Source organism: Mustela nivalis, assembly GCF_964662115.1.
Source record: "Mustela nivalis genome assembly, chromosome: 14".
Classification (NCBI taxonomy): domain Eukaryota; kingdom Metazoa; phylum Chordata; class Mammalia; order Carnivora; family Mustelidae; genus Mustela; species Mustela nivalis.
The window spans coordinates 56,291,579-56,312,544 of NC_139033.1; the positions used below are offsets into that span (position 1 = coordinate 56,291,579).

At 39.3% G+C, this 20,966-nt stretch overlaps 1 protein-coding gene across 24 annotated transcripts in view; it reads right to left on the reverse strand.

Annotated features, from left to right (window-relative positions):
- The window catches only part of DTNA (dystrobrevin alpha), a 355,996-nt gene that overhangs the window by 150,853 nt on the left and 184,177 nt on the right, over window positions 1–20,966 (reverse strand). For 3 of the 24 annotated variants that reach the window (XM_082699557.1, XM_082699564.1, XM_082699561.1), the window contains exon 1: window positions 19,643–19,814. The exons of the other annotated variants lie outside the window; for them this stretch is intronic. The gene's annotated coding sequence lies outside the window, so the exon portion shown is untranslated. Of the gene's footprint in view, window positions 1–19,642; window positions 19,815–20,966 lie in introns of those variants that run through there. 24 annotated transcript variants of the gene reach the window in all.

The following is a 20,966-nucleotide window of genomic DNA, read 5'->3' on the forward strand; positions in this document are numbered from 1 at the left end:
ATTTTGAATACATAAGTTTGGAACAATAACAGAAGAGAGCTCAACTTCTCTGCATAGCAAGAGGAAAAATATCTGTAGTTCCTAAGAAACAATCTGGAGCAAAAAAGAAGAGGAAAAATAAGAATGACATTGGTAGAGAGATGAAAAAAAGCTGTGTGCCCTCAGTCCTCCACCTCCCCCAGCTCTACCAAGCCTTGCCAAGCCCATATCTTCAGTAAAGTTACTAGACATGTCGGTATTGAGTGGATGTACGTATTCATGGATGCTGGCAAGGGGGTCAAGTTTCACTTGCAATCCGATGAAGGGGGAAAAGAGAACATAGCTTGCGTACTGTTGGAGCCCGGCAAATAACAGGTTAAGGGACAGTAACCCCCAAGAATTCCCAAAGGTTGTGGGAAGGGTTTACACTTTCAGATTGGTTCACACCAACTTTAACTGACTCCCCAAGGGGGTAGGAAGTTCTGTCTGATAATTGGATTATCCAAATGAGGACACAGCAACTCAGATCCCAAAACCAGTTATTATATAAAAATTATATTTGAACCTCAGGGCGCCTGGGTGGTTCAGTGGGTTAAAGCCTCTGTCTTCGGCTCAGGTCATGATCCCAGGGTGCTGGGTTCAAGCCCCACATCGGGCTCTCTGCTCAGCAGGGAGCCTGCTTCCCCTCCCCTTTCTCTGCCTGCCTCTCTGCCTACTTGTGATCTGTCAAATAAATAAATAAATAAATAAATAAATAAATAAAATCTTTAAAAAAATTTATATTTGAACCTAAATCTGACTTCAAGATCTGTACTCTTTCTACTTTGTCATGCTTCCTCAGTTTTGTCAAGAAGGGCACAGGGGGTCATAAGGCAACATTCCTCCCATCCCCTATGACTCTGGAGGGAATCAGTGCCAGACTGACAAAATGGCTGATGATTCTCACGTCAGAATCCCCAATAATTGTGCGCCCCTTTAATGATAAACAGCCGAAGTACTTCTACATATGTTACTTAATGTATGGAATTTTACTTCTGAATAAAGAATTAAATAAATTGTGCTAAATAAATCCCAAGGGGTTGTTGGTGCTTTTTTACTACAAATCACTCATCCAGCTGTTCCTTCACGGGTATTATCTGCTAGATGCAGCCTTGCCAAGCAGAGACACTCAGCTGGGGAGCAAATGTAGAACTTGGATTTTGCTGTGCTTGTAGACAGACATCAAGTGCAACGTGTACATCCTGTAGGATTTGGAAAGAAAACTGGGGACATAATGTCCTGGTTAAAGCAAATGCCTACATTTATTTTTGGAATTATTTCTTGGAACTGTGAGGAGATGAGTTTTTTCATGCAGAACCAAGGACAGGAAGCAAGAAGGTTAAGGAAATGCAAAGCTTGAGTTCTTAAAGCTCTACTAAACTTAAGAAGGGTGTCCTAAAGGTTTAATCACTAGGTAGAGTAAATCCTCAGCATGTATAAATAAACTTAGGTTCCTTTTAGATTGGCTGCTTTGTCTGGGGAACCGCCAGACCAACAAGGGCCATTTATCCCAAGTTGCCATTTATGTCTTTCTACCTTGAATTTCCCATTGCTTGTCTCTGTGTCCTCATTTAGATGATGTTTACTTTTAGATCTCTGAGAGTGCCTGGTATGCTGTTGAAAATACTCTTTGAATGCCAACATGGAATAAGCCCAACTTTCTTGGAAAAAGTTTAAAAATTGAAGTGTGAAATTCTTTTAATGTATATGAATCTCATAGCTGATTTTAGTGTCGGGAAAATACCCACCATTTTACCTACGGCACCCGCTCTCATATATTATTCCGTGTTAGCTCTTCTCAGCAGTGTTCTTGGAGCAGAGAGAGGCGGTCGCCTGGATGTTTCCTTTGGAAGGTTAGAGCTTTTGCTCACCCCCTCGCCATTCCCTACACGCGACAACACAGAATGTCTCTCTGTTCCTTGACTGCAGATGAAGCCACCATAAAGCTGAAGAAAGACAAACATTGGGTCGGGGGGATGGTTTGGCTATGGCTTTAGACATACCGTAGCTTCAGTCTCCTCACTGCCATGTTCTACCTGCAGGTTTGGAGGCAAATAACTTAAGTTTCTCTTACCCTCCATTCCTTCTCTGACCTTCACTTTTCTGTAATTCTGTGAGGACTGAATGAGGTAATTTTGTCCAATGCCTGGCACTGTACCTACTAGTTTCTGTCACTGACATCTGTCACACTGCCCTTCCAACATTCCCTTTCCTCCTTCTCTCCTGTAATCTCTCTTGTCATCTTTCCCATGTGTTTGCTGTGGGGATGACTTTGTTTCCCTTCAGACAGAGAAATAGAATAGCCCATGATCCTGTCCCACCCAGCCATGGTGATTGTGCAGGGCTGTGCACACAACCCAAGGCAGCCTTTTGCCACTTACTTGCTGGGGTCTTGTTTGAGGTACCAAGAGCAATTCCCTGCTGGGGATGTGAAGGGGGACAGTACATGATTTGGGACTGCTGGTGGCTATTCTACCTGCCACTTGGAAAGCCCCTGTCCATGGGCAAGTGAGAGACACAAGAACTGGTTATGCAATTTGGATAGTACTCAACAGGAATACAGTTAAGCAGAAACTAGCAGGGCCTGGAAACAGGAAAAGTTAGCACTTGGGCGATGTCCTCTGGGTCTCCAGAGTTTAAACAAGTCTGAAGCCAAGTGCCCCTGGGCTCTTTTTGTTTACATCAACCAGTTCATCTTTTTAAACGGGCTAGAGACGTATGTTTTGTTGTAGTAGGAGGAGCCTATTATAATTCCCTTTTGTTCTCATGCATTATTTTTCCCAGATTAAAGGGAGGGCCTTGGGGGTGCCTGGGTGGCTCAGTCAGTCAAGCATCTGTGTTCAGCTCAGGTCATGATCTTAGGGTCCTGGGATCCAGACCAGCAGGCGGGCTTCCTACCCAAAAGGGAGTCTGCTTTCCCTCTGTCCTCTCCCTCTGCCCATGTTCTCTCTCCCTCAAATAAATAAATAAAATCTTCAGAAGAAAAATAAAAGAGAGGGACTTGGTTTTTCCCCCCTCTCTTTCTCAAAATAGTTTTTGCCTTGATTCTTTACTACTTAGAAAAATTTCCAAAAATTATACAGAAAAAAACAAAAACCCATACTACTGATGTTTTGGTTGATTCCCTTCTTGCCTCTTTTCTGTACAAAGCTGCATTCATATTGAGTATTCAATTTCAAATTCTGCCTCTATAACCTAATATGCATCATAGCATCGCAAAAGTAGTATATATCCACTGGAGAAAGCTCAGAAAACACAGGGAAGTAAGGACAGAAATTAAATATTACCCACAGATTAATCATTACTGACATTTTGTTTTCTTCTATCTTTCTTTTCTTTTCAATTTCAATATCAGGACTCAGTAGTAGATGATATTTTATTAAAAGGTATATTCACTCTCACTACTTATAAGACATTTTAAAATGGCTTTTGGGGCACTTGGGTGGCTCAGTCGGTTAAGCAGCTGCCTTTGGCTCAGGTCATGATCCCAGGGTCCTTGGATCAGGCTCCTTGCTCAGCAGAGAGCCTTGCTTCTCCCTCTCTCTCTGCCTGCCACTCTGCCTACTTGTGCTCTCTCTCTCTGTCAAATAAATAAATAAATAAATAGTCCTTAAAAAAAAAGACATTTTAAATGGTTTCATCAAATGAATGTGCCATAATTTAATTTATTAAATAACCTATTGAATTTATTAAATTATTTAATTTATCCATTGTTGGGCATTTGTTTTAAAAATATTATTTTAATTTTGTGCAAAAGTATTTCCATTTTATAGTCTGAAAAGCAGAATCACTAAGTCAATGCTCAGAAGTATTTTAAGTCAATTAAAAGTATTATCGAACTGCTCTCCAAAAAATTTGTAGTAAGTTCCACTCCTACCAATAATTTATTAAGTAGCTTGATAAACACCCCTTTGGTAGCTGCATAGGATTTCTTATCTATAGAATGACTTCAGATGCTCATTTTCATGTGACAAGATATTTCCAATTTTTCACTACTATAAATAAAACTAAAAAAGAAAGATGTTTGTACGTAAAATCTTTGTATCCACTTCACACTTCTCTAGGTGATTCCAAAAAGCAAATTTTAACCAAGGGGTATAAATATTTTCAAAGTCGTTGATCCTTACTAATGTCAAATTGTTTTCCAGAATCACTGTATTAATCTATACTTCCACCCATAAAGTGTGAGAAATGGTTTCCAACCCCACTAACATGACATGTTGCCGCCATCAAAGCAAAACAACCCAACAGCAAAATATCTAAAAATATTTACTCCTTTGAAAGGTGTTACAGCAATGTTTTAATTTCTTTGATTATAAGTGAAGTTTAATATTTTTTCATATAGTCTTACTTTTACTTGGGTGTGAACTATCTATTTACATCCCTTTCTCTTTTTACTTCTTTGTGTTTTCCTGCAGGGTCTGCGCAAGTTCTTTACATGGAGGCTACCGACCTATCATCTCCCATGTGTGGACCAGAGATTCATTTTATGTTGTTTCTATTCTGTTTCACATATGCTTTTCTGCATTAGGACACTGGACTTCCCCTGCCAAGTATGGCCATCTGCATTAACCTGTGCCCTGTCTCCATGCGGGGAGGCAGCACAGAATGTGGGTTAAGATCCAGAGTGCCTTCTCCTGGGATAACAGTGTCTACCTTTCAGGACTATTGTGAAGAGTGACTGATACCACAGACATCATACAGTTTCTTATGCCTTGCCCATAGCGAGTTCTCACCACTGTTTTATTTATTTTCCTTGACTATCATTTAACCTAGAACTTTATTTTATTTTTTTAAAAGATTTTATTTATTTATTTGACAGATAGACATCACAAGTAGGCAGAGAGGCAGGCAGAAAGAGAGCTAGAGGAGGAAGTGGGCTCCCTGCTGAACAGAGAGTCCAATGTGGGGCTCGATCCCAGGACCCTGGGATCACGACCCGAGCTGAAGGCAGAGGCTTTTAACCCACTGAGCCACCCAGATGTCCCTAACCTAGAATTTTATTAATGATATTTTTTGATGTGAAGAAATTACAAGGGTTAATGTTGTCAAATACAACTTTTTTTTTCCATTATGAATCTCCATTTTTATACTTATAAGGCATTTTCATAGATCATTTAAATATCTCCAGGTATTTACTCAAAAGGAAATATGTGCATGTGTGTATGTATATATATGTATATATTTAAAGATTTTAACATGAATGTTCATAGTGGCTTTATTTGTAATAGTAAAAACCTGGAAACCACCCTAATGTCCATCAATGGATTAATGGACAAACAATAACCAAACACAGCAATAAAAATGAGCGTATTCATGATTCATGCAACAACAAGGTTGAATCTGACAAAGGAGTATGCTCTGTATGATTCCATATAGGAAACACTAGAAAACGCAAAGTATTTTATGATGACCAAAAGGGGTCCTGTGCTTGCTTGGGAATGAGGAGCGGGTGAGAGGGCGGCATTACCAAGGGGCACAGAAAATTTAGGGATGATGGAGATGCTCACTATCTGGATTCTAGAGGTGGTGTAAAGGGTGTACACATTAGGTCAAAACATACTGATTCATACACTGTCAATAAGGGGTCATTGTCAATTATATCTTGATAGAGCTGTTTTAAAAATTCCTCTATACTTTTTTCTAATTCCCATAGTTTGATTTATTATCAGTATTTAAGTTTAATCTAGTTGGAATTTATTTATTTATTTATTTATTTATTTTAAATTTTATTTATTTGACAGACAGAGATCACAAGTAGGCAGTGAGGCAGGCAGAGAGGGAGGAGGAAGCAGGCTCCCCGCTGAGCAGAGAGATATGGGGCTCGATCCCAGGACCCTGAGATCATGATCTGAGCTGAAGGCAGAGGCTTGAACCCACTGAGCTACCCAGGTGCCCCTCTAGTTGGAATTTATATTGTAGTATGAATGAAGACCTTCTCCCTTCCCATAAGACTTAAACTAATAATAATCATCATCCCTATTGATACGTACTGCCTTGTCTAGCATATATTAACACGTACGCCAGTATTTGTCTACACCCTAGGGTTTTCTCTATATCAATACCGTCTTTAATTATAGTTCAGCTTAATTATAATGATAGCTTTGTAATATATTTACTAGCTGCTAAGAAAAGCTGCCCTTCGTCTTCATTCTCTTTTTGCCTAACCCTAATCCTCAACGAGAATCTCAGACCTTAGCATTTCTGTCAAAAGAGAACATTCAAACCCAAAGGATTCCTTTAAGACCATTTTCAAATGGTATTATTTGTTTATTACCAAAGGTAATAAACGTTGCAATTCAGAACGGTTTCTTGTATGCTTTAAGGAAAAGGATAAGCAGGAGGAAGGCCGAATGGAAGCAACGCTCAGGGAAGTAGGGACCCTCAGTGTTGGCAAGTTGGAAACACCTGTTGCTGAGGGGCAGCCCCTCTGGCTTTGTTTCTCCTGCTGAGACTTTAACATAAGTTCTGTTGGGGAATCAGCCAGGGGCAAGAGTATTTTTGATATTTCTGGGAGAGAAGAAAGATAGCTACACTCACGAGCAGTGGTAAAGAAGACTGTGTAGTACGAAGGACAAACACACACCTAAGAACAGAACCGGACACTATGTTGGTAGGATAAAATAATATATTGTTGTGTTGTTGGGTGACTACCGGAGAGACTAGTTTGGAGGCTCCTAATAATTGCCTTTTATGAGTTTTACACAGGCATAAAGCATCTGCCTTGCTGTCTTCTGGTTTTGGCCATTTGAATTATTTAAAATCCACTCATGTAGATGTTGGAGGGGACAGCCTTTCCTTAAACTAAAAAGAATTGTGTCTCATTTTTATTCACTTTAGCTTCCCACACTGGGAATTACAATTTCTGAGTATTCTCTTTATTCCATAGTGATTTTTTCATCAGATGTTTACAAATCAAAGTGATTACTTGTGAGAGTACAAAGAGACAATAACAAGGTGGTTAACACTTATTAAATGCCTACTGTGTACATAAACTACCTTGAAGTATGAAGAAGAAAGAGGATGCAATCTGAATTATCTGAATAAATGCAAGAGCTCTTCATTTGTAATAGAAGTCTTTTAAAAGGCAAATTGCTATCACTGAGGTGATTTTTGCATCTGAAGTTAAGAGGGACTTCCAGTGAACAGCATGTAATAGTAAGTCAGTAAATTAAAATCTATGCTTTGCTGGCTAATTCAGTGCCTCCAAGAAATTCATTCATTCATTTTTAAGAGGAGGATAATGGTGTCATCTCCCTTGCAAGCTTATTAGGAGATTCAAATGTAATGCCACCAAAATACTGTACAAACAGTAGATCACATATACATGTTAGTCATTATGGTTAATAAAAGCTTATTACTTCTCCAGATAATAAATGGCACATAACATTTGCAGATATTACTTTGGAAATACTGTGAATCATAACATTATTCACATAGTCCCTAAATGTTCAAAGAAATTATGGCCATCTAAGGTCATGGAGATGTAGTCATCTGAGATGAGATGAAGGTTCCATAGAGGAGGATAATATCTAAAGACAGATTTTCCCACCTTGTCCCCCAGCCTGCCCTTCCCTAAGTAGCAGAGTGGAGGGAGATCTGCTGGTCTCCTGCGTCATCCTTTTATGGGGGGTGGTACCTAGCACACTTGCCCAGTGACATCATTGGCTAAAACACTAGTCATAGATAGACAAAGGGGGCTATGGGAGTGACAGATGCAGAAGACAAGGGAACTCCCGGTCACCCATCCTGAGGCCTTCCCTTGCTCGCTCTCTTCTGCAATCCCCTGACTCCTTCTAGAGTTCTCACATTTCTGCCTCCCTGAGCCATGGCGTCCTCAAACCTTCACTGCTCATTTTTCATGCACAGTCCTCAGCACTACCATTCTCTCCAGGAATCCCACGAACAGAGCTGTCCTTTCACTGTCTCTGTCTACAATGAATGGTAATCTTTAATTTTTGCATCTGTTGACATTCTTACTTCAGTTAGACTGCAAGTCACCTCATTTTCCATTAAATTATTCTGTACAGAGGAGGACAGCCCACTACCCCCAACTAACCCATGTTATAGGGAAAAACAGATCAGAACTCAAGTTTCTCTTTGACTTTGTTCTAGGGTCTGGTTGGGTTGAGTTCTGCCCAGGACCACCTGCATGACCTTGAGAACTCTATTACTAATCCATTCCGTTATAACCACACCTTTCCAGCCTCTGGCCTGATTCTTTTTCCTGCCTCCCCCCCCCCCCCCGACTAACTCCCTTAGGTTATACAAATGTCAGACTACAATGAACAAATTGACATATTATGCAAATACCAAGCAAGAAAGGGAATTTTGCTTGCTGGCATTAAGAATTAAGACCGTTAGCTGCAGTCATTCTCTACCAAAAGGGCAGAGCCGCGTAGATGTGTATATGGAACACTTCTATGAGGCACATTTTTTGAGGTGAAAACTTCAAGTGCCTGTCAGACTGATAATGTTTGAGTAAAAAGAGGGTTCCTCCAATTTATAATGGGCATGCTTGTCAACAAAGCTTTACTCAAACTTACATGAGAATAAAACCAAAGCTGCCCTAACAATCTTACTATTTCTGAGCAGTGTGGTGTAGAATGATATAAATATCAGAACATCTTCTAAATCTTATTACAGAATAATAATTGCTAGCAGCTTTAGGAATTTACTGTATGTCAAGTGCTCTGTAAGTACTTTGTAGGTATTATCCCCTTTTCATATAATAGACTTTACATAAATTAAGGGTAGACAAGATGGCATAGTGGTTGACCCCACTAACTACAGCTCTCTTATTAACTGTAAACCCTTGGGGAGATTGGTTAACCTCTCTGCCCTTGATTTTTTCATGCATAATCTTAAAGGTGATATATAACAAAAGGCTCATGGGGTTGTTGCAATGATTAACAGAGATAAGAACTGTATATATTCAGTGACTTCTATGTGCTAGGTATTGTTCTCTAAATGAGGATTCATTAACTTGAAATTAGATAAGTAAACTTGGGGTGCCTGCGTGACTCATTGGTTAGGTGACTGCCTTCAGCTCAGGTTATGACCCCGGGTCCTGGGATTGAGCGCTGAGGAGGGCTCCCTGCTCCGTGGGCAGTCTGCTTCTCTCTCCTGCTGTCCCTCCCTCTGCTTGAGCTCCCGTGTTTTCGCTCTCTCTCTCTCTGTCAAATGAATTAAGAAAAAATCTTTAAAAAAAATGAGTAAACTAAACACACTGCAAATAGTATCTGAAATTTAGAAAGTGTGCTCCTTTATTACATCAGAGAATGCGCAGAACACTCACATGTCCTCGTGCATGTTTGGGTTTTCCACTGCTGTCCAACATCCTGGAAAGAACTACATGGTCAGTACATTGCTATTCTCTGCTATTCCCTCCTTATCCTCTTTGGTTGATCCTTCTGACAGCCAGGCTGCTGCGCATCCTCTCAGGCCAGACCCCTGTCCTTCTTTCAGCTCTCTGTATTGTCAAGACCACATTCACCTCCTCCACTTTATTCTGCATTTCTCAACACTCTTTTCCAACCACAGTGATCATAAGACTTCAGAAGAAATCAAAAGTAACTTCTTGGAAAACAGTAGAGGCCCTGATGCTGGAAGTAACAGCTTCTATTATCTTTCTAATCCATAAGTGAACTGGGATATACAGCCAAGAGAGAAAAAAAAAAAAAAAAATCCACCTCAATGGGTAAAGGCAAGAGAATAATAATGTTCCCAAGTCAGAAATTCATTTAGAAGACCTGCTTCCACAACGATAAAGGGAATGGCATTTTGACCTTTCTAAATGAGCTCTAATTATATATTCTAAAAATCCTGTGTGTTGGAAAGAAAAAAAATCACTATATGCCCTTATTAAAGAACATTAAGGTTTTAATGAAAGGGATACTTTCATAAAGGGATTATTTCATAAATATAAAGTTATATTTCCATTATATCACATCTCCAAACAATATTGTGATGTGCCACATGCTTCAAGAACACGGATGACAGGAAGTGGCACTTATTTCCAACAAGGGTGATTTGTACAAGTTGGTCTTGTTAGGAAAACTTGCATATTACGAGATAAGCTCTGTTTCCTTGGCCACAATAATCTTGCTGTAGCGCTGCATGCGGTAATTGACAATTTTCAAGGGGGCTTAAAAAATAAGTCAGATGTTCTCTACCTGACTCACTGTAAAGACAGACAATTGCCAAAACCCCTCTCAAATCAACTCCTTTTCAAATTCTACTTTCCCGCCCTGAGGTCAGAATGGCCCTCCTTCACCCTTGTTCTAAACTGCGCCATTAACTTCTTCCCTTATGTCTGAAGACAGCTAGTCTGTCTTCCTCCTAGTCTATTTTCTACCTTGCTCCTGGTATGACTTTTCTCAGACGGCTTCCCAGAGTATCCAGGATAAAGCAGTTTAAATTCCATAGAAGAGAGATGAGACTACTCAGTGTGGTTTAACAGGGCTGCCCCTGGCCTGACATCCTCGTTTGGCAATCATTGGCAGTGCAATTTTCTCATCAATAAATTAGGGCAGTATTTGCTTCATAGGGTTGTGGCAAGAATTAAATAATGCATGAAAAATGCTTAATCTAATGCTTAGTGGCCCGTATATGGTTACTGCGATTGCAGTGATAATGATGGTGACAATGATGTAAGGATGAAGTCATGATGACGGTGACGAAGGTGGTGGTGACGGCGGTGGTGATGGCAGTGGTGACAGTGGTGGTGATGGTGATCTGGTCCCTGAACACTTTCTGAGTTCTGTTCTTGTTACACCTTCACGACTAGCTTACATTTTCGGAGATTTCCGATTCTCACCTTTCCCTGATTTTTCCCAACTGTTCCCTCTCTATAGATCTTTTTTTCCCCTAGTCTCCTATTTAATGCTCACTATTTTTAAAGTTTTTCCCAATGCTTCCTTCTACACAAACCACTTTTTCACCCCTTCTCTGTAACATCTGGTCTGTGTCATATGATTCCTAATCATATTCCAAGGAAACTTTGAATCTAGGGACTCTAGACTGTTGTTATGTTTTCAATGTCAAATCCAGAGTCTGAATGTGAAATAATAGAAAAGAGATATTGGTCTCCATCCCTAGGCCCTGGCACAGAGCTCCTAAACCCCTTGTAATTTCCTAAGTGATAAGAACATCAGGAGCATCTTTTGTTCTAATTTTGGTGCTTATCCCTGGCACCTGATACAAAGCTCCTAAAAAGACTTTGGAATTTTCCAGGTGATAGGAGTAAGTGTCTTTGTTCTAAGGGTGAATCTTGGATAGCTTTGGGATGGGGCTGGTCACCAGAAAGACCAAGTCATGAGGAGGAGCTTGGAACTTTCAACTCCATCCCCATTCTCTAGGGACAATGATTCATGACTGATTGTGTCCAAACTGATGAAGCCTCCATAAAAAAATCCCCAAAGTGTGGGGTTTGGGGAGCTTCTGGGTTGGTGAATACACCCCTGTGATGGGCACGTGGTGCACCCCAACTCCACAGGGACAGAAGTGCCTGCCCTCAGAACTCTTCTGGAACTCAGCCTGTGTATCTCTTCATCTGGTTGTTCATTGGTATTGTTTCTTGCAGTCTCTGTTATGCAATAAAACAGCAAACATTAAGTAAGTGTTTCCTTGAGTTCTGTGAGCTGTTCTAGCAAATGATTAAATCTCAGGAGGGGGTCATGGAAACTTTTTATTTATAGCCAATTGGTCAGAAACACAGGTGATAACCTGGACTTATCACTGGCATATGAGTTAGGTGGGAACGGCAGTCCTGTGAGACTGAGACCTGCTTCTGTGGGATTGACAGTAACTCCAGGCAGTTAGAATTGTTTGGAGTAGGAAATCTACACATCTGGTGTCAGAAGTATTGTAAGAGTGGTAGTAGTGTGAGAATAAAGAAAAACAAAGTATTTTTTTTTTTTTACACATGATACATAAATTCAACTTGTGTTTTCCTTTTGGCAAGTGAAACAATGAGTGAACATTAGAATTCTTAAGTGAGCAAGGCTAAAGAATATTTGAGACCAAGACTTCTCTGAACAATCTTGAACTTGCAGACACAGAATTAAAGGATCTCCCTGTTAAGTATTTCTTTGAATGAAAGGAAAATTTCACAAAGATATTTACCTTCTTGCCCTTTATCACCCTTATGCATCCTTATGCATCAGAGATGTCTGAAATGAACCCCTGCATTAAAAAAAAGACCCAATTTGTTGTCCTTAATTCTAGAGCCACACTGTCCAGTAAGAGATTGCTAATCACAGATGGCTATTTGAATTTAAATTACTTAGTATTAAATAAAATTAAATATATAGTTCCTCAATGACACTGGCCATATTTTGAGGGCTCAACTACAGGTGATTAGTAGTTACCATTGGACAATGCAGACATAGACCATGGAAGGTTCTTTTTTTCATACTTAATTATTTTAGAGAACTATTGCAAAAATGTGTGTGTGCCGGGTGGGGAGGGGCAAAGGGAGAGCAAATCCTCAAACAGACTACTTGTTGAGCATGGAACCCAAACTGGGCTTGACACGGGGCTCAATCCCATGACACTGAGATCATGATCTGAGCTGAAATCAAGAGTCAGATGCTTAATGGACTGATCCACCCAAGCACCCCATCATGGAAGGTTCTGCTGACCAACACTGCACTAGATCTCTGCCCACTGCACTACACCTAAAGGCTGGTTTACATTTGAGACCAATTATCCTCTGTTCATCCTTATGTAAGCAGAAATTTCTTTTGACTAATTTTTGAACAATAATAATTGGGAATTATATTCTATCCAAAATATTTTACTGCTTTTCTATCAAAGTCAAGGCATTCCAGGTTTTACCATTTGGCATTTCCTTCTGGTGCAATTGTAACAATATACCCTTTCTCTTCCACTTGATATTGGACTTTTTATTTGCAAGATCAGTTGTGAAGACAAATGCAAATATATGGATAAAGGGACCCACAGATGATTTTATTTTCTACTTCCTAACATTAATATTTTAATAATGCCTTATATTTCTATATTTACATTATTTCAACGGGTCCATAGCAGCACTCAGGCATTCTGAGTCTTAAACCAGCCAAGGCCCTTTTCTCTATACTATGCTGCCTATTCATGTTTTTTACTAAAGAGTAGAGAAGGGGAACAGTTCGATAAGCATATGGCCATGTCCCTGACTTCTTTTTTTTTTTTTTTTTTTTTTTTTTTAAAGATTTTATTTATTTATTTGACAGAGAGAAATCACAAGTAGGTAGAGAGGCAGGCAGAGAGAGAGAGGAGGAAGCAGGCTCCCTGCCAAGCAGAGAGCCCGATGCGGGACTCGATCCCAGGACCCTGAGATCATGACCTGAGCCGAAGGCAGCGGCTTAACCACTGAGCCACCCAGGCGCCCCCATGTCCCTGACTTCTTTTGGCTTTATAGCTATCAGAGCAGAAATATAAGCTGGCGTGTTTGTTAATTTCTCAGGTTTTTTTTTTTTCTTCCTCAGAATGGCTGCCCTTGTTTACACATAAACAGCATAACAATAAAGAAACCTGTAAATATATGTTTGACTATTTATTTTGTTAGGATATTTTCCTTGTAGTAGAACTGTTGGGTCCAAAGGTATGTAATTAAAGCCTTTAATACACATTGCCATGTTGGCCCTACCCTCTTCCAAAAGTATCAATTTGTACTTTCAATAGGATTGTATGCGAGCTTGCATTTTCCACACCCTCCCTAACATTGGGTATTATCTCCCTCTCTTCCTCCTGCTTCTCTCTTTTAAAAAGATTTGCTAAGGATTAAATGATAGTTGTTTAATTTGTAGGTATTTTAAAAATAGCTATTTTTATATAACGTGAAAGGCACAATCCATGAAAGAAATAATTGATGAGCTAGGCTTCATTAAAATTAAAAACTTCTGCTCTGTGAAAGACAATCTCAAGAGAATGAGAAGACAAGCCACAGACTGGAAGAATAAATTTGCAAAAGACACATCAGATAAAGGACTGTTATCAAAGATATACAAAGAACTCTTAAAATCAACAATAAAAAAGCAAACAGCTCAATTAAAATATGGGCCAATGACCCAAAACAAACACTTTACCAAAGAAGATATACAGATGGCAAATAGGCATATGAAAAAATGTTCACATAATATGTTACTAGGAAGAGGCAAATTAAAACAACAATGAGATATCACTGTACAACTACTAGAATGCTCAAAGTCCAGAACACCAACACCACCAAATACTGGTGACGTGTGGACTAATAGGAATACTCGTTCATAGCTGGTGGGAATTCAAAATGATACAACCACTTAAGAAGACAGTGTGGAAGTTTCTTACAAAACTAAACATCTCTTACCATATGACTCAGCAATCATACTCCTCGTTATTTCCCAAAGGAGTTAAAACTTATGCCTATACAAAACCCTGAACATGGATTAGCAGCTTAATCATAACCGCCCAAACTTGGAAGCAACCAAGATGTCCTTCAGTAGGTGAATGAATAAATAAACTGTGATACATCCAGACAATGTAGTATTATTCAGTGCTAAAAAGAAATGAGCTATCAAGACATGACACGACACAAAGGAACCTTAAATGTGTATTACTAAGTAGAGGAGGCCAATCTGAGAAGGCTACATGATATATGATTCCAATTATATGACATTCTGGCAAAAGGCAAAGCTATAGAGACAATAAAAAGGTCAGTGGTTTCCTGGAAAGAGGGTGGAGTAGGGAGAGATAAAAAGGCAGAGCACAGAGGATTTTTAGGACACTGAAAATACTCTGTGTGATGTTATAATAATGGATAGATATCATTATACATTTGTCCAGACCCACAGGATGGACAATGTCATGAGTGAACCCTGAGGTAAACTATGATCTTTTCATGATTATGATGTATCAGTGTAGGTTCATCCTTGGTAAAAAATGTACAATTCTGGTAAGTCATGTTGATAATAGTAGAAGCTATCCAGATGTGTAATAACTTTTCATGTAACCATTCCTTTGTGATTTCTGCCTTTGCAAACATGCTTTTCCATCTCAAGTTCCATATTTTCTTCTACTACTTTATATATACCACATTACATGTTGGAATTGTCAATCCATATGGCATTTTCTTTCATATGAAGGTAGGTAGAGGCAAAAAAAAAAAAAAAAAAAAGGAGTATAATTTTCTCCCAAAGAGGCCAAATTAATAGATTTCAGACATAAAACATTGTTATTTATTTAGAACAAATCATTTAAGGGGGCTCCTGGGTGGCTCAGTCAGTTAAATGTCCAACTCTTGATTTTAAACTAGCTTCTAATCTCGGGGTTGTGAGACTGAGCCCCATGTCAAGCTTCACATGCAGTGGTAGTGTGCTTGAGATGCTCTCTCTCCTTCTCCCTCTGTTACTCCCCCGGTTGTGTGCATGCCCTCTCTTTTTCTCTCTTTCTCAAAATAAATAAATAAATTTAGAATTTAAAAAGATGATTGAAATATTAAAGTAGTGTCAACAGTGAATATTTATAATATGCATGCCAGGTAGTGGGGAATTACTATAATAATATTACTTTAAAATTTATCAGGCTAATACTATGAGAATGGAACCAGTTGATTATTCCCTTTTTGTACACTAAAACAAATTATTCACTACCAGCAATGAGCTTACTCTTTTACTGTCACACTGCACAATTATTGGTAAATTTAATTGTTACTGATGAAAGCCTCTATTGCTTATTGAACAAAGTCAACATCCTTTATAATAAGCTCTGATGAAACTATAGGAGACTCACCTATTGTTAGAGGTTTTTAAATGTTATTAATGGAATTAATTAAATTAGAAAGTAAATATCTGAAAATCATACCCCCATTAGAAATTTCTACTTTTTTTTTAAAGATTTTATTCATTTATTTGAGAGAGAGAGAGAGTGTGCATGAGAGAGAGCACAAGCGGGAAGAAGGGACAGAAAGAAGCAGACTCCCCAATGAGCAGAGAGGCCAACACGGGACTTGATCCCAGGACCCTGGGATCATGACTTGAGCTGAAGGCAGATGCTTAAACAACTGAGCAACCCAAACACCTCAGGAATTTCTGTTTTCTTTTTAGAAACATTGGCCTTTTACACTATACAGGGCTTAGTGCTTTATAATAAAGTCCATTTTATTCCCTGAATTAATCATTATGGCCACTGTCATCATGATCATCATCATGGTGTCATTACTTTTTTTTTTCATATGAAACACTTAAGAATATTTTTTAAAAGTCCAATTCGTTTTATGCAAAAATTACGTGGTTGTCAATAATAAAATACACTTCAGTGAAGTTATAGGTTTAAAAATAGCAATACCTAAAAATGGAACTTTACTTTAGAAATATTGTCTTGGGGTTCAACAGTTACCATTAATTTTATTGAAGAAGCTATAATAGTCACTACAATTCTTCTTCATCATGCCTCTGTTGAACATCTATCTCCTTAATAGAGGTAGATGTAGATAATTAGCTGTTTGTCTGAGAGGTTAGGGAGTTCTAGAAATTAAAGCTAAAATGCTCAGAAACACATCCAATCATTCAAAATGAACAATAAAGCATGATTTAAAGAGATGTTGACAAAAATACGATTTAATTAAAACACCTTGGCAACATTTCTAATTTAAAAATGAGCATATCAAAAATCATTTCACATCCTAAGAATGTAAGTATCAAAACAACTAGAAAAGAAACTTCCTTAAAGCCATTATGGAACACAGTGTAGAGGTTTCTCGAAAAACTAAAAATAGAACTACCATATGATCCAGCAATATCTTTTCTGAGTGTATCCTCAAAGGAAGTTAAATAAGTCCATGGAAGAGATATCTGTGCTCTGATGCTCACTGCAGCATTATTCACAATAACCAAGATATGGAAATGATGTAAGTGTTATTGACATATGAATGGATAAAGACATGGTGGTATACTCATACAATGGGGTATTTGTAAAGGAGATTATGCCATGTGCAACAACATGAATGAACCTTAAAGACATTATACTAAGTGAAATAAGCCAGACACAGAAAGAAAAATACCGCATGTTCTTACTTACATGGGGAATCTAAAAAAGCCAAATACATTGAAGCAGAGGGTAGAATGGTGGTTACCAGAGATGGGGAGGTGGGGGGAATGAGGAAATGTTGGTCAGCAGGTACAACTTTGCAGTTATGTGGGATAAATAAGTCTAGAAAGCTAATGTATAGCATAATGACTATAGGTAATAATACTGTATTACTGCACACTGGAAATTTGCTAAGAGAGTAGATCTCAAGTGCTCTTACCACATACCAAAAAGCAGTACCTAGGTGAGGAAAAGATACATTAATTAGCTTGACTGTGGTAATCATTTCACTATGTATATGTGTGTACCGAATTATGTTGTACAACTTAAATATATAGTTATTATTTAAAAAACAAAACTTAAAAGGATCTTGCATTATATGGACCTCTCAGTTATTAGACCTGAGAAACGGACATGTACATATGGCCTAGTGTCAGGTGTATATAAAGATCACAGAAATCTGGGTATATATTCATTTTTACACACATCTCACTCTAATGTCTCAGCCGGATGATATCTTAGCCCATAGCAGTAAGGACAGAGACAATAGGAACTGCCGGAACTGAAAAATAGTTATCTGTCATTCCAGTTCTAGAATGGATCTAGGCCTGATCAAGTATTTCAAATACGGGATAGTGGAATGCTAGTACTTTTCAGTAATTCCACCTCATCCACCTACTCCATCTCGCTTCTTTTATGAAGAGAGATTTAACCCATGCCAGCACAGCTGGGAAAGAAGATAGCTTGGTTAAGAGATCATTTACATGTTTATCTTTACTTCTCATCTGTCTCTCTTGTGTTCTATTTGTGTCTCTCTCTGACTTTCTCTACCTTATTCTTTGCCCCCCTCCCTCTTTTATTTTTCCTTTAATATATCACTTTCTACCTCAGATATTGTCAGTATTGAGAACTTCACACTTTAAAATATTTTGCCATCTTTCACTCCTTCTTGGGAACTTATTCTTAGCTAATAACAACTTATGCTTGTGAAAATATTTGATGTTTCAGAGCTGATGCTCATAGCTTGTTCTATATGCCAAACAACACAGGGTAAAAGGAAAGAATAATTTCAGACACAATACGGGCATTTTATGCATGTTCACTGCTGGTATAACGCTTTTGATATGTGTTATCATAGAAAGAAATAGTGCCCTCTATTCGCAATTATGGCCAAAATAATTGTTTTGAAAAGTAATTATAAGTCCTTGCTCTAATTTAGAAGATGACCCAGATGTATAAAAACCGGAGAGACAAGGAAATAACAATGAAAACCACAGAGGCTGAATGGGTTTCAGAAAATCTGTTTCCCTTTTTGAAGAAAGAATGATATATGGCCAAACTTGGGATCATTTGCTTGGCTTGTATCCAAATCAGTCTAGTGGCAAATAACTGATTTTAGCCAGGAAAATACTACTTTCTCTGATGAAAACACTCCAGGTAGAGAGTGAATCCACCTGAGAAATGGGGGAGGGTGTGGGTGTGGGAGGTGGGAAGGTGGGGGAGTGGGGGGTTGGAGGGGGGGGTGTCTGTTCCTGTTTTGGTCAGGATTTGTCCCTAAAGCTACCAGGACAACTTTGTTCTATTTGTTCTGAGTCCAGAAAAGCTGGCTGGGTTAGCCCAGCTAAAAAAAACCTGAAGTAAATCCTAATGTCTGAAGAGAAAGACCAGACATCAAACATCAAGTAGAAACCGTGGAGTAGGCAGGAGTAAGTTACTAGTCAAGACATTTTCTGGTCCTCTAAATTGCTCTGGGGATATCAAAGCCACTTCTTTTGAAGCGAGCTGCTAGGGGGCCAAGTAAACAACGCAGGAGGAGGCTTCTGAGCTCTGGGAATGGCTGCTTCCCCACGCCACCCTGCATTGTTTACATTCGGCTCTCCCCAGCCTCCAAGCTAGAGTTCACTTTATGCTAACCCGTATTGTATTTGCTTCTATTTTTAAATCCTCGGAGGCACACAGAACCACAGTGTCTGAAAGGACAGAATACTAATGGAAATAAAATATGCTGTAAAAACTATAGATAACACCGCACCGCTCCTGTGAGTTGAGGCTGGCAGGAATATGATGCAAGAGGAACAAATGCACAGATAGGTGAAATACACAAAGTAACATGTGGGAGGACTTTGTCCTCTGGCTTAATTTAGTATACCGGACAAAACAGCTTGGGACCCCGGATGCCGCTCATCAGGTGTCCTCTCGGAAAAGGGGACCATTTTCAAAGATCAAAGCAAGGAAGCACTTTGCCCAAGTTTTACATTGACCCGAAGACTCAAATTACGGCATTCTTCCTACTTCTTTCCAGCTTTCCTTCTTTTACTTGCACGCGCACCCTCACACACACTACCAAAGAACTAGAGAAATTCACAACATTTCAGACTTTCAAATTAATAAAGGGTGAAATCGGAGGGGAGGGAGCTGGGGGTGGGAGGGGGACAGGAGAAATTTGTCCTGTGCCCATGGAGGGCTGCAGGGGGTGGGGGCGCCGGTGAAATTCCACGCAGCAAGTTATGCTCCTGCAACAGAAGAGTTCAGTTTCATAGATTCGGTGGTGCCTTACCTGGTTTTGTAGTGAACTGCACGAACTTGCCCCTAATTCTTCCCCTAAAGTCCTACATATGCTGAGAGCCATAGTATTTGACCTTACACATTTCCACAGAAGAAACTCCAAAGCAACCTTTAACTTCAATAAAACGCTGTGTTCATTCTTCCCCTTGTGCTCAACACACAGCAATCTAATACACCTCATCATGTGGTCCGTTACCATGGTAGCAATGAATCCAGCTGCTGAAATACAAAAGACTGACAAAAAGTTGCCTTTTTCCCCCTCCACCCACCCTGACAAAGTCAGAGTTTTGTGGGTTTTTTTTTTTTTTTTTCTGTATGACAAGTCTAATTTGAATATGTTTCTGGTGCTGACTCAACTTCGTGAGCAACGAAGAAAAAAAATAAAAAAGATAAACGAATAGCAGAGGTGTAAGAATAAGAGGTCCCCCGAAGCCTTTAAACAAACAAAATAACTATATGCATTTTTCAGTCACCACTAATCCAAGATACTGATCATTAGCTGCTACTTCTTCCAACCAAGTATTTTTGCCAGTTACTAACTCAATAGAGAAATGCAGCAATGATCTCACAGCCCCTTTAAACATATATATAAAAGTGAAATAATACAGCCAACATGGATGCTGAAAACACGACATCAGGGTAGGAAGGGCTAGTCTCAAAGTGTTTTCCTAGAGCAAACTTCTAATCACAGCTCAGAGATGGGAGGTAAAATTCTCCCTCTTCTTTTCATCTAACCCTGTGTTTAACCATTACTTAAACAGATTAAGTGTCAGTCCTATTTCAAGTGATCATAGATTTGGATCTGCGGTGACACAGCCTGGTAGAATGAACCAAACCATACTTGGGGGCTCTATCTTAAGGGTAGGAATTTTGGAGTTAGGACAACAGCAACTCTGAAGAGTCCTGCCCCATCCCCCTAAACCCATGGCTATGTAATTATGATTTAAGGAACCACCTTTGGTTTATTCCCAGTACTTAAGGAAGCCTGACGGGAGACCAGGGCAACAGGCTTGACCTCTCATCAGCTGCAGTCTCTCCTTCCCACCATGGACATCCTTCATAGCTACCACTTTCTACCCTCCAACCAGCAGCTACTTTATCCCTGGGGTTCTCACTGCCACTCCCCTGCTTCCCCAGATTTGCTTACTTTCCAAATTTAGCTCGTATTTCAGAATAATTCATTGACATATCTGTTCTCTTTTTTTCGACATGGACCCTCCCAGGAAGGGGAACGGGGTCTTACTCATCTTTGCCTATCATGTAACACTAGCAAAGGGTTTGGAATAAGGTAGGGCTCACTGGCTATTGCTTGAATG